Source organism: Lissotriton vulgaris, chromosome 10, assembly GCF_964263255.1.
Source record: "Lissotriton vulgaris chromosome 10, aLisVul1.2, whole genome shotgun sequence".
Lineage (NCBI taxonomy): Eukaryota > Metazoa > Chordata > Amphibia > Caudata > Salamandridae > Lissotriton > Lissotriton vulgaris.
Genome location: NC_141698.1, coordinates 271693321 through 271707586, shown reverse-complemented (window position 1 = coordinate 271707586; position 14266 = coordinate 271693321).

The following is a 14266-nucleotide window of genomic DNA, read 5'->3' as shown; positions in this document are numbered from 1 at the left end:
CACAACATGAATGAGAAGACATAACAGACAAGCCTGAGGATCCACAATGCTCGTCCCTTTTAGTAAAACCCTTCTCCATTCTCCCGCTCAGTGCTGCAAACAAATGCAAAATGACGCAAGTCCACCAGTCCACTTGCAGTTTAATATCACTGGTATCCAACACACCTTTGATATATTTCATATCTGCCCTTAAAAATTCTTTAGACTGTATCCAGAAGGTAAGTGATTCTTTTATTCGCTCTTTTTTTAATTATCTTAGTGAAAAAGTACTTTATTCGACCATAGGCCATTAAAGTAACACGATAAAACCGTTTCAAACATAATACATTGATTTCATAAAACGACACTGCAAATGACATTTAAAATATTAAATAAGAATGTTCCAAGCTCGGCCTGATTGCACAGAAGACAATCCACAAGCGCAAACTATAGACAAAAACCTATGGTCCACAGTGCCTAAAGGCAAGGTTCATCCATATCATAATGTAAGTAGTAGCGTAAGCTAAATGCAGTCTCAGACCAAATAAACAATTAACAATGAAAAGGAGTACACCAATACATTCATTAGTAGACATATTAACAGGCGGGGTCAAATTCATGGACTATTTGGCTAAAATATAACTACATGAACATAACATAATCCGGCAGATGGCAACAATGGCTCCCTCACTGAAGCACTAGTGAATGCACTGTCCTGGACCGCCACCGTATTAGATAAAGTGCAATGAGCTATTACTTAGGCAAAAGGCCTAGTTACATCCTGATCCCACCCACTACTGCAATAACTAAAATGCAGCACTCAAATGTTAAAGTGGAAGATCAAGTTGCAGCCGCTGCCAATAGGAAACTGCTTATACAAAAAGATTGTCAGTTTACTCGTGTCGGAGGTCAAGATTTGGAAAGCAAGTTGAAAGTGACGAAACCACAAACTCTGACAGTAGGGTTTCAGCCATTTTGACCGTGCTACGGAATACAGTGGACAACAAAATAAGATATGTTCTATTCTGCCTGAACAAATGGAACATGATCACTTGTGACGCGCCCCAAGTCTCATCTTGTTCCATCAATGACTTAGCTGTTCACCGCTAGAAAGAGGACCCTAAATTTAATAAAAAGCGTCATCGCCTACTGCGGAATGAGCTCGTCAAGATAGGGTTCAAACTGAGGAGCAAATTTTATGGACGGAAACCTCCCAATAAGGCTATCGCTGACAGCTTTCTCAATTTTTCTTGTTTATAATCAATAGTACATTGTGTATCCAATTTTAAATGTTCATGCTCATTTTCATATTAGGAGGGTGGTAATCATGGTCTCGAACAGATGTACACTCATTAACCTTGCTATCATAACATGGTACTGTGAGCAGCATACATAATGTAAGCATCTAAATTGGCCTAAGTAGGCGTGCCCCATTGTTTTATACCCAAAGGACATATTAAAACAATACCAATACTAATAGTACTAATACCAATAATAATATTAGGGATAAAGTACCCCCTGCCGTACATTATAAGGGTATTGCAAGTCGCAGAGGAGTTCCACATCCATATAGAGGAACAAAGGTGAAGGCAGCAAGCACAGTGACATCAGAACTCGACTGCAATAACTTATTACAGTCGACTTCTAACTTCTTTATAATCTGAGACTGAGTGCATCACTAGTAGCCGATTATAAAGAAATTAGAGACGGACATTTATTTAGGAAGTGCAGAATCTAATGCACTTTAATAGTAATAATGACACAATACTAATAATAATAGAAAGATCACGGCTGGAGGAAGATCCTTCTCCTAGCTTGCAGCAAAGGCCTGGAACACCCTGCTTCTCCACCTCAGGCAATCACTGTCACTGCCTCAATTCAGGAAGGACCTTAAGACCTGGCTCTTCGGCTGAAGCACAGCGCTTCAACGGAGCTACAGCACCCCGCCAGTGCCTTGAGACCCTTACGGGTAAGTAGTCACTCTCTACAAGACACTGATTGATTGATTGAATAATAATGAGGTATAGGTGGCCCTTAAGGGCATTGATAAACCACTAGCACCGAACGTTTGGGAGGAAAACCCTTTTATCTGAGGCTATGCTTCCATCTATAGGATCTCGCAACAGAGATTTCTTTTGCACTTACCATATTGACCAGTGAGTGAGCACGTATGAACAAATATACATCTGAACCTAATATCAGAGGACAATTTGAGATAATATGCATTGAATAGATTTGGAAAAGAAGGCTGGGAGTATCATCCTCTATATTGCAATATGTATTAGGGATCATCATAGCAACCTAGGTAGCATTGTCTGCCTGAACCCCGAGTAAATATATTGGGTGGGGCATAGTTAACTATATAATGAAAGGTTGGTCATTTGGAAGTCACATCTTTAACTCCTTCGCTGCGGCGGCTATTCCGCCGCATCGCTAACGGTCGCGGGCAGGCGCGCAGCTCTCCCGCGCTGGTGACAGAACCGTTCCGTCACGGCTCGCGGGTGAGCTGTGCTTGTGACGGAACAGTTCCGTCACGGCCCCGCCCGCTTAATTAAACCTGCCGCGCAGGCGCGAAATCAAAAGCGCGCAGGCGCGGCGGCCGGGCCGTGACGGAACCGTTCCGTCACCAGCACAGCCCACCCGAGGGGCGTGACGGAACGGTTCCGTCAGCAGCATCGAAGGAGTTAATTGCCAGACTGTGTTATGTGGCCTATGTGCTGAGTGTTCATCACAGCTTTGGCAAAGGTTGAGTTCCCGGATGGGATGATGGTATTCTAGTAATAAGAGATGGGGGAGGTGTAGGATGAGTATGCATTAGTTACCCTATCTGTTCTGTTGAATGGTGGCAGAATGTCCCTTTAGGGTGTATCCCCTCCCTGCTCAAGAAACTGGGACCAAATGGCCCAGGATTTTCTATGTTGTCCTGCAATTTAGTTGCGTTGTTCTTACAAGGCCAATTTATACATTTCAGTGAGCCACTCATGTGTGGGCAATCAGAATGATCGCCAGTGCTACACCATGGTCATGGCCATCGTCACCAGTCTGCGATTATAACCGGTGTTCTCGAACAGGTTACCTGTATTGTGTAACATGACTAGATATGAATGGTTCTGGATTGTACTAGACAAACCCACTATACTGACCAATGTTCAAAATGCGACACACTTTCTGTTTATTAAAGAACAGCGATAGGTGTTTAGATTGAGAAGTCATAGTGATGGTCTCAATGATGACATTCTATGGACCATTTTGCCTTAGACAGTCCACATCAGTGATATGGGACTTAACTTTGGTCTGACAGATGTCAAAGGTCATGAAAAGGTGAACTACTTAAGATACTACTGTTCACTCAATACTGTATCAAGGACCTCCGAATAGAAGTATAAGACCCTGATTAACATAACACATTTAAACGGTAGGTGAGAATATTCATGTTCTGGTTGGCAAAACGTAATTTTCAATCAAAAACATTTTCTGTATAAGAACATTTTTTTTTAACTAATTTGGGGATTATTTTTTGTGTATGCAATTTACCCCTTGGTTGCTTTGCCACACTTCATATACATCTTGTGACTTTCTTCTGTTGACCCGTTGCCGGTATGAAGCAACAACATAGAACATAGTTTCGAATTTAAAAATGAGAAAGACGAGCTTGCATAAGTGGATTGTGTAGGGTAAAACCATATTTCCCAGCGACCTATGGTCTCACTGTATGAGCTGGCATGTCGCTCTGACGATGTGTTACCTTCATTTACCCATGTGAATGAAACCTTTTCATGATCTCTTTGACCACCCGTTTATATCTTAAGTCTAATGTTTTGTCCAACGGATTCAAGTGTTTTGATTTTTTTCTGCTGACTCACTATCGATATGGAGCACTATTATACATGTATTATTAAATATCTTTTAGAATGCACTATCCATAATAGTTCACACGAGCACTAGTAAACCGCAAAGGAAAAATCACATTTCCTAGCCGCCAAGTTAAACTTACGCGACTAGCCGTCGCTTGTGCTGGCACCCCTCCTGTTTTGCCAACCCCTCCCAGGAGGCAAGTAGTCCCACCCGCCTCCCCTGCTTTTAAACTGTGTCCATCTTCCATTCAAATCACACCAATGACAACGTGCTTTAGTGCCATAAAAGGTACAGTTTATTTCACATAACATGGTTACACATTTTAAAAAACCTCATGGTCATTCCAATTGTCATTTTACTATCCATGTTAACACATTTCATTGTCTCTACAATTCCTTCGTACATTTTGGTCATTATGTGGTCCCAGCCAACTCGATATATAGGGTGGGGGCACCTGTCTGGGCCTCCACTTCACGAGTTTAGGCTTCAACTTGCTACTGACCTGGAGGGTGTCCGCCAGGACCTGCCCGGGCTGCAAGTGCCGTCCTGCCTGCCCTGGACCCCTTCATGGGCCCTCCCTGCTCTCAGGGGTCCTTGCAGTGTTGCATCCCAACGTCTTTGTTTGAGCATCTACTCTGAGGCTGAGTCCTTCCATCTTGCTCCCTCTGTACCCCTGCGGTTAGGCATCCCGAAGGCCCTGCGGGAGCATCACATCTACTTTTTCTATGGCGCACGCCCCCTAGTCCAACCAGTCGTTGATGGAATTACCTTTGGGGTGGGACAAGTGATATATCAACCTGAATTTGCCTGCCTCTTTTTGGGCACCACGCCGAGCAAAAAACACTGGCATATATAAGTATGTTTTCACTGTATTTTTTCACAAGAATAAACTCCTGTTTCAATAATAATAACTCATGAAACTTTACAGACAATACTTATATTTACCATTTCCGGGTAAACTTGATGGCTCCATATTATGCCTGACATCTTTTCCATTTAACGCTCTAGTCTTTATCTCACGCAGCGAGGACACGTACATCCTCGCGATGCTCTTAGTAGGCAGACGTGATGGGCACAGGCAAGACGAGGTTCCCGAGCAGATGCCAAGTAGGTTTCAGAAGCAAAGTGGGGTCTTGATAAGGTGAGGTTTTGCTGCCTACAATTCCATTTGAGCAAACGCCACCTGCACATCGATAATCAAGCGTTTATCTTTAACCTATAGCCTACAAATTTTTAACATGATCTCTCTAACAGAGTGAGACTACAGACCAAACTTTGCCGGAGAAACCATGAAGCGAAGGCTTTATACCCAATATGTACGTGTTAGTCCTTCGTTCTCTGTCTGGGTGGACCACTGTCATGAATACTACAATAGTCAAGAAATAGTATTACTTACCACATCCGGGGAAACTCACTAGATGTGCCACTGGTAGCCGGTTTGTTTCTTCACCCAGAAGGTGTGCACAGGATAAATTGAACATCAGAACCGCTCATTGATAGCGGTGATCACGACATGGGAAAGTTTAATTATTGTTCTTCTCTTTGTTTTTTTCAGAATCAATAAGAATACAAGTTCAGGTGGTATCCAGTATATATGCACCGACCTAAAAAGTACCTACAAAGTATGTAGTGTTGAATGTTGTGATTAGTATACAACAGCAGGAGTGGAACTAGGTATTAGACACCGGATATGATAGGTCCCGAAGAATAGCGGAGAGTGGTAGGCTAGAAACAAGTCGACCCTTAGGAATTTGATACATTAATTCCATGAGTCCTAATCTTTCCCCTGTTTTTAACCATACTGACTTAGGGATTGGAATAAAGTAGTCATTACCCACCAGCCAGCCATTTGTAAATTGCGTCCTTTCCATCACTCTTCCCTCGCAGATCAACCTGTCTCTCATAGTCGAAAAATAGTGCTCCCGCGTAGTTCGTCTGGTCACAGCACGCCTCGTTCCGCAGTGGAACGGGATGGACATTATGATGAAGCATACCACCAAGGGGCAACCCTGGTGGGTGAGGGCTTTGCGGAAAACTTTATTTTCCACTGAGAAGGAAGTAGAACGTTCTGAAAGTAAGGTTGGGTGCCTTTTTTCTGTGTTATGGCCTTAATTGCAAGACACCTTGAGCAGAGGAGAGATCACTGCTTGTGACTGAGAGGAAGAAAAGCACATTCATACAAACACACAACTGGTTTGGCATATAAGATTTGTGGTACAGGGTGTAGTGGTAAGCTCAGCTTTGAGACACACTTCTGTAGCTGTCCTAGGTTTCCATATTCTTTGTCTCCCACCTGCGCCCCCACAGACATGAAGCAATCACTCCCTCTCAGAAGTGCTGGTACACACTTTTTAGAGAACCTGTTTGCTCCTGAGAAGTGCCGGTACTCTCCCTTTAAATGTGTTGCAGCAGTGCTAAGAAGTGCAGGTCCTCTTCCTTTCAAATTAAAGAAGTGCAGGTACTTAGTACAGGACAATACCAGTCCATTCAAAGCACTGCTTATAACTGGTGTCTCCGTTCACTGACTCAAAGCCGCTATGTGCCCTTTCGTCCGCTTTGGTGCCTTGCACTAGACAAATAATTTTGAAGCAGCCATGGATAGGCCTGTAACATGCATAGAATGCCAGCACTCCAACAAGTGTCACAGACCTAGTGATCCTTTCTCACTGCACTTCCCTCGACACGTGCCACGTTTTCACACTCCCATACCAGTCCTAGATCCAATGATTCCAGCACCGGCCAGTGGGAAGAATCCATCTCGCACTTTAAACAATTCCACAGGCTGTTTGTTGCCTCATGAAAATTCACACCAGTGAACTCTGTGTTTGAAGTGGGGTGATCTATTTATTCACAATCTTTTTTAGTTACTAAAACAGGTCACCTACTAAAAAACACAACCGTCCCTGAACGGTTAATACCTTCCTTGAGGTGCCTCTCACTGAAAGGACGGGGGAGGATGTGGCTGCACTGTGAAGACAAGTGCGAGTCAGTCATGTAAAGAACAACCCTTCTCGCCCGGGTGCCTACTACCTGATAGATATGAAAATTTGTGCATTTGGTTAATCAGTAAATCTTTAGGCTGCCTGGGAGAAGCTATATAACTTAAATTGTTGGACTCGCTTGAAGCTTCATGTTGACAAAGATGTATTCTTTTTGAGAGGCAATGTAAGGGTGTTGGGCAGCTGAGTTCTGGGTTGCCTCATGAATAGAAACATAAAACAAGGTTTGCCATAGATGAAGTCTAACTGCATCTTACTAAAAACATATACATGCTGGGAGCACTTATGTTAACAAATGCTAAACCTTTTTGCACAATTTGCAGCAGCCTATCTTATACTGTGTAGTACAGTTTTAAAACAATGAGTTGCATATTTGCAGTGCTTTTAGTCGCAGGTTAGGACCTCGTAGCACTATAAATACATGACACTACTTCCAACTGCACCAAGCAAGATTCATTTCTCAGACTGTCTAGTTAAACACAGACATCTGCAGTGATAGCATTACAAATCTGAGCTTTCATAAGGTAATAGAATGCATTTTCCAAAGGTTGCATTCACTTTTTTCAATATATGGTTTGTTTATGTTTTATTTTGTATATGTTTGCTTTAAGGTGAAAGGTCAACAAATTATATGCAGAATATTTTGTTGTAGCCTCATCTGTGGCCTTGTCCCCATACACATTATCCCTGTCTCATTGCACTCAGTATCACAGATCAAATATCATTTTTTTAGGTCGAGCCTGGGCAGCGCATGCACTGCTCTGAGAGCCATGCTGTATTGGAGTATGGAATAGAAGCCCCGCAATCTCTCCACCCATATTTGTCATTGGCTTGTGACATTGTCCTTCCTAAATAGTGGCTTCTGATTCATTAGTACCGCCTTGTCTTCTTTCTTAACCTCCCATGAGGACTGGTCCTTTTACTTCGGTTGTTACACCGTGAGTCTTTTTTTAGTCTGTAAGCACTATTTTCTTTCAATTGTTTCTCCTACTGCAAGCACAACATGCTTTCCTGCAACATTCAGTGCGCTGTGCGCGCTTTCACTTCCTAAGCAGCCGGGAACAATTGCGGCCGCTTCTTTGAATAGGTCTCGCATTTACAAGAGTTTGAGCTATTGGCATTGTACATGACAATGCCTTTTATTTATTTATTTGTTAATTATCAAATAAAAGGCATTGTCATTTACAATGCCAATAGCTTACACTCTGGCAAATGTGAAACCTATTGCATTGCAAATGTTTGTCTACTACTGCGTCCTACATGCATTTCCAAAGCAAACTCAAGTCTTGCTCAGCCAACCGCACCTGAGCCTCACTGAAGAAGCTAGCTATGCAACCTAGAATAGGGCCTTGAGTGATGATCACCCCACTGTATGGTGCTGAATTTTGGGGTTACACTGACAACTGCAGGCTCCGAATACAGAGATTCCTTGAGTGACCATGAATTTGGATCACGCCATGGAGATCCCTTGGTTATTATTTGTACTTGACTGGTGCAAAAAAATGGGTTTGACAGAATGCTAGATTTGCCTGAATCACTTTGTAGGGTGGATACACTTATTTTAAAATCGACCCATTGGTCCCTAGTGTGGCAAGAGACAACTAGAGGCTCTCTGGGCACCCTTACCAAGCAGTTCTTGGTACTTAAATCTATTCCAGCTTTTGAAAACTATATGGACCTTATTACGCCACCACTGGCCAAGAGCTTGTTTATCAGATTTAGAATAGGTTGTTTGCCACTTTGATCGTTCAGCAAAAATTGGAATAATAACGCTTTGCCCGATTCATGCCCAGTTTGTGGCATGAATTCTGAGACCCTTGGTCATGTGATGTTTGAATGTCTTGAATATCGTGGTGCGCACAGAAAATGGTTGTCCCTGATCTTTTTGTCCTTGGGATTACTACATTTCACGGTGGCGAAAAGAATATTATTAACTGATGCATCTGGTCCTGGCATTTATTCTGTGAGCCAGTTCTTGTTTAACACCTAGATTAAGCGGGAGAAGTTTTTGAAAGTATTGTAAATTCTAGTAGGTAGTCTCAGTGCATGGGTTGTTTTGAGGAAACAATTTTAAGTTGTATGCGTCCTGTCTACATGTTTTCTAGTTATTACTTATTGGCTATTTCTCTCTAAAAACGCTTTTCTGAACATTGCACTTTTTAATACATAACAAATTGTATCCATTGGGAACAATTTTTTGCAGTAATAAGATTATAACTTGAGGGATTATTTTGATAGTTCAAGAGCAACATCAGTAATTCAATCATATTGTGTGGGGTTGCTAGGGCCAAGTTTTATGATTACATTTTATTCACTATATTTATATAGCAAGTTACTGACTGAAGCAAAATTTGTTATATGTAATATATGGACATTTTGTTCCTGTGATGGTTTGAAATCGAAAAAAATATCCTGATGATGACAGCCCCGCCAGCCCGACAAGGCTAGGTGTGTGTGCTGGGGTTCAAGCTGAGTCCCCGCTCTGCCCCCAGTTCTCCCTCACTGCATGTCATCCTTTAGCTGATGTCCCTCAGGTAAATGTCTATGTTAGAGAAAGGCTTGATGAGAGGTCTGGCTGTAGTATTGTGAAGCAGCCTTGCTTATTCTCTCGCGGGGACCCTGCTTAGTATTTTTTGCACACTGTTCCAGGATTTCTAAACGGTGCTTTAAATGGAAATATAGAAATACCGGTACTTCCCCAATAAATGCATTGCTGCAGTCTCAGAGGACAGGTACTCTCTCTTTCAAAATAAAGAAATTAAGGTACACCATACCAGACAGCCCCTGCCCATTTAAAACACTGTTTCTAGTTCTCACTGGCTACCTGTATCGTGTGCAGATCTGTGGGTTTATCTCCAGTCGCCGCTGACTGGACCCAAGAGACCTTTACAGTGGTTATCGCTAAACGGTGCTTCCCAACGTCGTACGTGCCATACCCTGGTTATCTAAAGTCTAAATAGCATTTACTATAGCTGCACTTCATTGGCACACAGAATACCTACTGTCATACAGTACCAATTTTCGGCCGCAACAGGGGTGAGGGGGCGATTATATAGAGCATCTGCCATCAGTGGCGGCTGGTGATATTTGAAAGTGATGGGGTGTAAAAGTTGGGTATGACTTTTATGTAGTGAGCGATGCGACAAGCTTAATGGGCAAACGTTAGGTCCAGTAAGGGTCATTCTTCCGAGAAAAAAATTGAAAAAGATTAGCAAATGGTGCATTTTAAACTAAAATAAATGTAGTGATAAAGCAAGGCTTAAAAAGCAGTGCGAACGTATAGCCTTGAAATAGTAAACACATTAAAAACTGCCCCATATCTTACATCAGTAATATGGTCAACAGTTATTGTAATGTGCACATTGTACAGCTTGACAACTTCATCCCTTTAAAGTGTGTGCTTGCTCAGTGTCTTGCACTGCATATGTGTGAAAAGCGGACTTGGTATATGGTGTACACTTTTGTAAGTGGGCACCTAGGCAATCCAGACAACCCTTATGGTGATTTTAGTGGTCTTAGACAACCAGAAAGATCTCTAAGTTGAAGCTGTGGAGAGCAGGCTTCAGGCTTAGTCCAGAAGGTGTGTAAAGCAGCTTTTTGTCTTATAGGTATAGATTAAGTGAAAAAGAACCACACATTGTATTTATAAAAATGTCTTTATTATAAGACACTCACTAAAACATACAGATATCTTCTAGCCGGAGATATAAACAATGCACACAATTTTTTTCAATTGAATCAGGTAAGTAGCATATAATACACAGTGGTCACCAGGGAGAGACCAAACCATATACTAAAATAGTGGTATTCGAACCACGACTCGAGTCAAGACTATACCCAGAAGACGTAGAAGTGCCGGGGACCCAATGAACCACCCAAGGTAAGTAACCAGGCGCCCTACGGAGGATGTGTGCAGAGTGGGAACACGACCATGGGATCAATGCAAGTTAATGGGTAAGTCGTAGTTGCAATTTTAAAGACTGAGCCTTCCCAGTGGACCCTGAAGAAACCCAGAGGAAGATAGAAGGTTGCAGAGCCCCCCCTCCCCTATGGATGCCCTAGGAAAAAGGAAAAAACAGGATACCTACACCAGGAAAGCCGGGTGCATAGGTGTTAAGTGGCGTTGGAAAACGCCGTCAAACTCCATGGAGGACTTCAGGAAGATGGCGCTGCTGGGAAAAGTGAAAGTGTCTGGTGGAACCCAAAGGTGGATTCAAGTTCAGAAGTACCTGCAAGCAGAGGGGACTGAGTCTATACCACTCAGGAATGACCAGGAGGCATGGAAGACGAATGCCCACTGATGTCAAGTGCTGCAGGAGAGATGACGGGGACCTTGGAGCTGCAGCTGTGAGGACAAGGAGACACTGTGGAAGACCAGGAGCTGTTCACGAGCTGTCTCACATCAGATGCCGAGAGTTATGGGGTTGGTGTCCGTCTGGAGCACCAACAAGCCTTGGCAACTGCAAACAACATGGAAAGTGAAGAAGGTGTATTGTCGGGACGAGCAAGGTCCAGGTGACTCACCACAAGCAGGGGAGTCAGGGCAGGCCCGAGCAATCAGGGGAGCCAAAGAATTCAAACAGGCACTGGAGTTGCAAGAGGACCTCAAGCAACTCACCAAAGATGCCGGCTCACGGTGCAAGTGATCTGGTGAGGACGAAGATCTTGGTCACAGGAGATGCTTGAGGTTGAGGCTACTTGGGACCCGAAGAGTTTGGTGGAAGGAAGCCAACAAGCCTTTGCAACAGCAAGTAGACGCTGTGCACAGGGATTTGAATCCTGCGTCTCCGACATGGGATACTGGCCTCAAACTTGGTGAGAGAACAGGGCTGACCTTGAGGGATGTGAAGAACCACCACCTGTGTTGCTGAGCCTTTTGGAGTCCGTGGGAGCCCAGGATCAGTAGACTGGTCAGCTTAGTTGCGGTGCCTGCATATGCAGGGAAGTGACTCCTTCCTTCAGGTGTCTTGGATGCCCACAGGCTTGGAAGGTTCCTGTATGGTGCACAGGCACGGACGTTGCAGCAGACGAGCAGGGCAACGAGATCAGGAGCAGGAGGACTCTTCCCAGTTGCAGCCTTGATGCCCAGAGTGATGTCCAGCAAAGTCCAAAGGGCCCAGCCAGTTAAAGAAGTGGTGAATGAAATTAATCTTGTCCCATGATGAATCTAGGGACCCACCCTTAGGTAAGTCCTTACGTACCCTAATAAAAGGGTTGGGACGATTTAGGCTTCCCTCCCAGGGGAGGGGTTGGACAGTGGGGAGGATAATCTCATGTCCTTTGCACAGTTTCGCTCCAGAGCGGGAGCTGACAGCTCTCTGAGCTGGTTGTACTGGACTATGCAAGGAGGGCACCAAGTGTGCAAGCACTCCCGCCAGGCCCCAATACACTAAACCCTGTCTGGGAGGTGGTCACACCTCCCTGTGACAGGATACCAATTGTTCAGCCTTCCCCTACTCGAGCTTGGCTAAGCAGCAGGAGGGCAGAATCGTGTCTCTGATCCGCAGCAGCCATGTTGTGCTGTCCGGGTCTAGAAGACTGGTACCGGGAGCACAGAGGGCCTCCCGGAGGAGCTTTACAGTGCATGGAACATGTTTGATACCAAACATGGTGGGATTCGTTTCGGGATGGTCATCGCTTAATGATGCGGTGCCCCTCTTATGTAATATGGCTGTCTCACTTACAACCCAGGAGAATGAACTCCATAGGTTGTAGGGGTCTCCTGCTCATTCACACTTAGAACCGAGCACCCTGCCTTCAGGATTGAAAGGCCTGCTCTAGCGGTGACTTGTAGGTTTCAAGTGCAGTGACCTTAGATATAGGAAAACCTAAAGCTTTCATAAGTGGTGCTAGCACCAGCTGACACAGGCTGCAATGGCAGGCCTGTTGTTACACATTGAGTGGTCTCCCAATGGTTCATATGGTAATACATGCTTCAGCCCATGGGGACCCCTGGTGTGCCTATGCCCTGGGTACTTAGTACCATATACTAGGGACTGATGAGAGTACACCATTGTCCAATCTGGGATGTACCCAAGTACTTACCTTTCCAATTTAGGGGAGAAACCAGAGTCTTGGCTCCTGATTAGCAGGATCCCAGTAAGACTAGTCAGAAACAGCATTACATCAAGCTAAAAGAAAACAAGATACTTACCTCTAACTTTGGTTCCCCAGTATTGGTAACTTTCATAGATTCCCATGCTTTGTATCATTCCCCGTCGTCGGAATGGGAGCCTCGGTAAATAGAAAATACCTTAGTAATAAGCACAAAGTGAAAAAATAGGCCTAGGCCTCATCTCATTTTGTAGCTTATCCACCTCTTTTTGTAAAAGAGACCAAATTCTTGCAGTAGCCAATCAGAGCAGCCTCACCCCATAGAACCTTCCTGAGAGAAACTCAGAGCCTCAGATTTTCGTAGCCGTTGTGAACAGCAACATCATAAGACAATAAGGCTGAGCTTTCCCAGGGGAGGCGGTGGGCGCATAGGAAGCTATGAAAGTTACCAATACTGGGGAACCAAAGTTACAGGTAAGTAACTTGTTTTCTTGCCCCACTATTGGAACTTTCATAGATTCCCATGCTTTGTATCAGAATAACTAGCAGTAAATAGAAAAGCATATTTTGTAATATGTGCACCTGAAAATGTCATACATAATTCTGATAAGAAAAACCAGATACACATTCGCATCATAAAGCAAAATAATAACAAGAAATACAAAATATGCAAACAGGAAGGCGGGATAGAAGGAAAGCTCACCGACTTATTGGAAAAGGTTCCTCAAAACCGCCTGGCCCACTGCCGCATCCTCTTTCACAGAAGAATCCAAGCAGTAGTGGCGAGTGAAGGTGTGGACACTGCTCCATGTCGCTGCTCTACATATGTCCTTGATCGGGACACCTGCGAATAGAGCCGCCGATGAAGCCATTGATCTCGTAGAATGAGCACGAACTGCTCGTTGAAGTGGTTTTCCCGCTGCTTGATGGCAAAAATGTATAGCACTGGAAATCCAGCGGGAAATGCAGGGTTTAGAAACTGGACACCCCTTTCGAGGAGCGCTGAATGAAACAAAAAGCTGGGAAGACTTTCTGAACTGTCTTGTGCGCTCCAAGTAGAATTTAAGACATCTGTGAATGTCCAAAGAGTGCAAAGCCCTCTCAGCTGGTGTGGAAGGCTGCGGAAAGAAAGATTTTAAGACCACCGGCTCATTCAGATGAAATTCTGAGGGTACCTTCGGAATTAATTTAGGATTTGTCCGTAGGATGAGAACATTATTTTTGAACTGTAGAAAAGGTTCCTCAATTGTGAAAGCCTGGAGCTCACTAACTCTTCTAGCCGATGTCAGGGCCAAGAGAAGAGCTAGTTTCCACGAGAGAAACTTAAGGTCAGCCTTATGAATAGGCTCAAATGGGGCCTTCATAAGATACGACAAGAC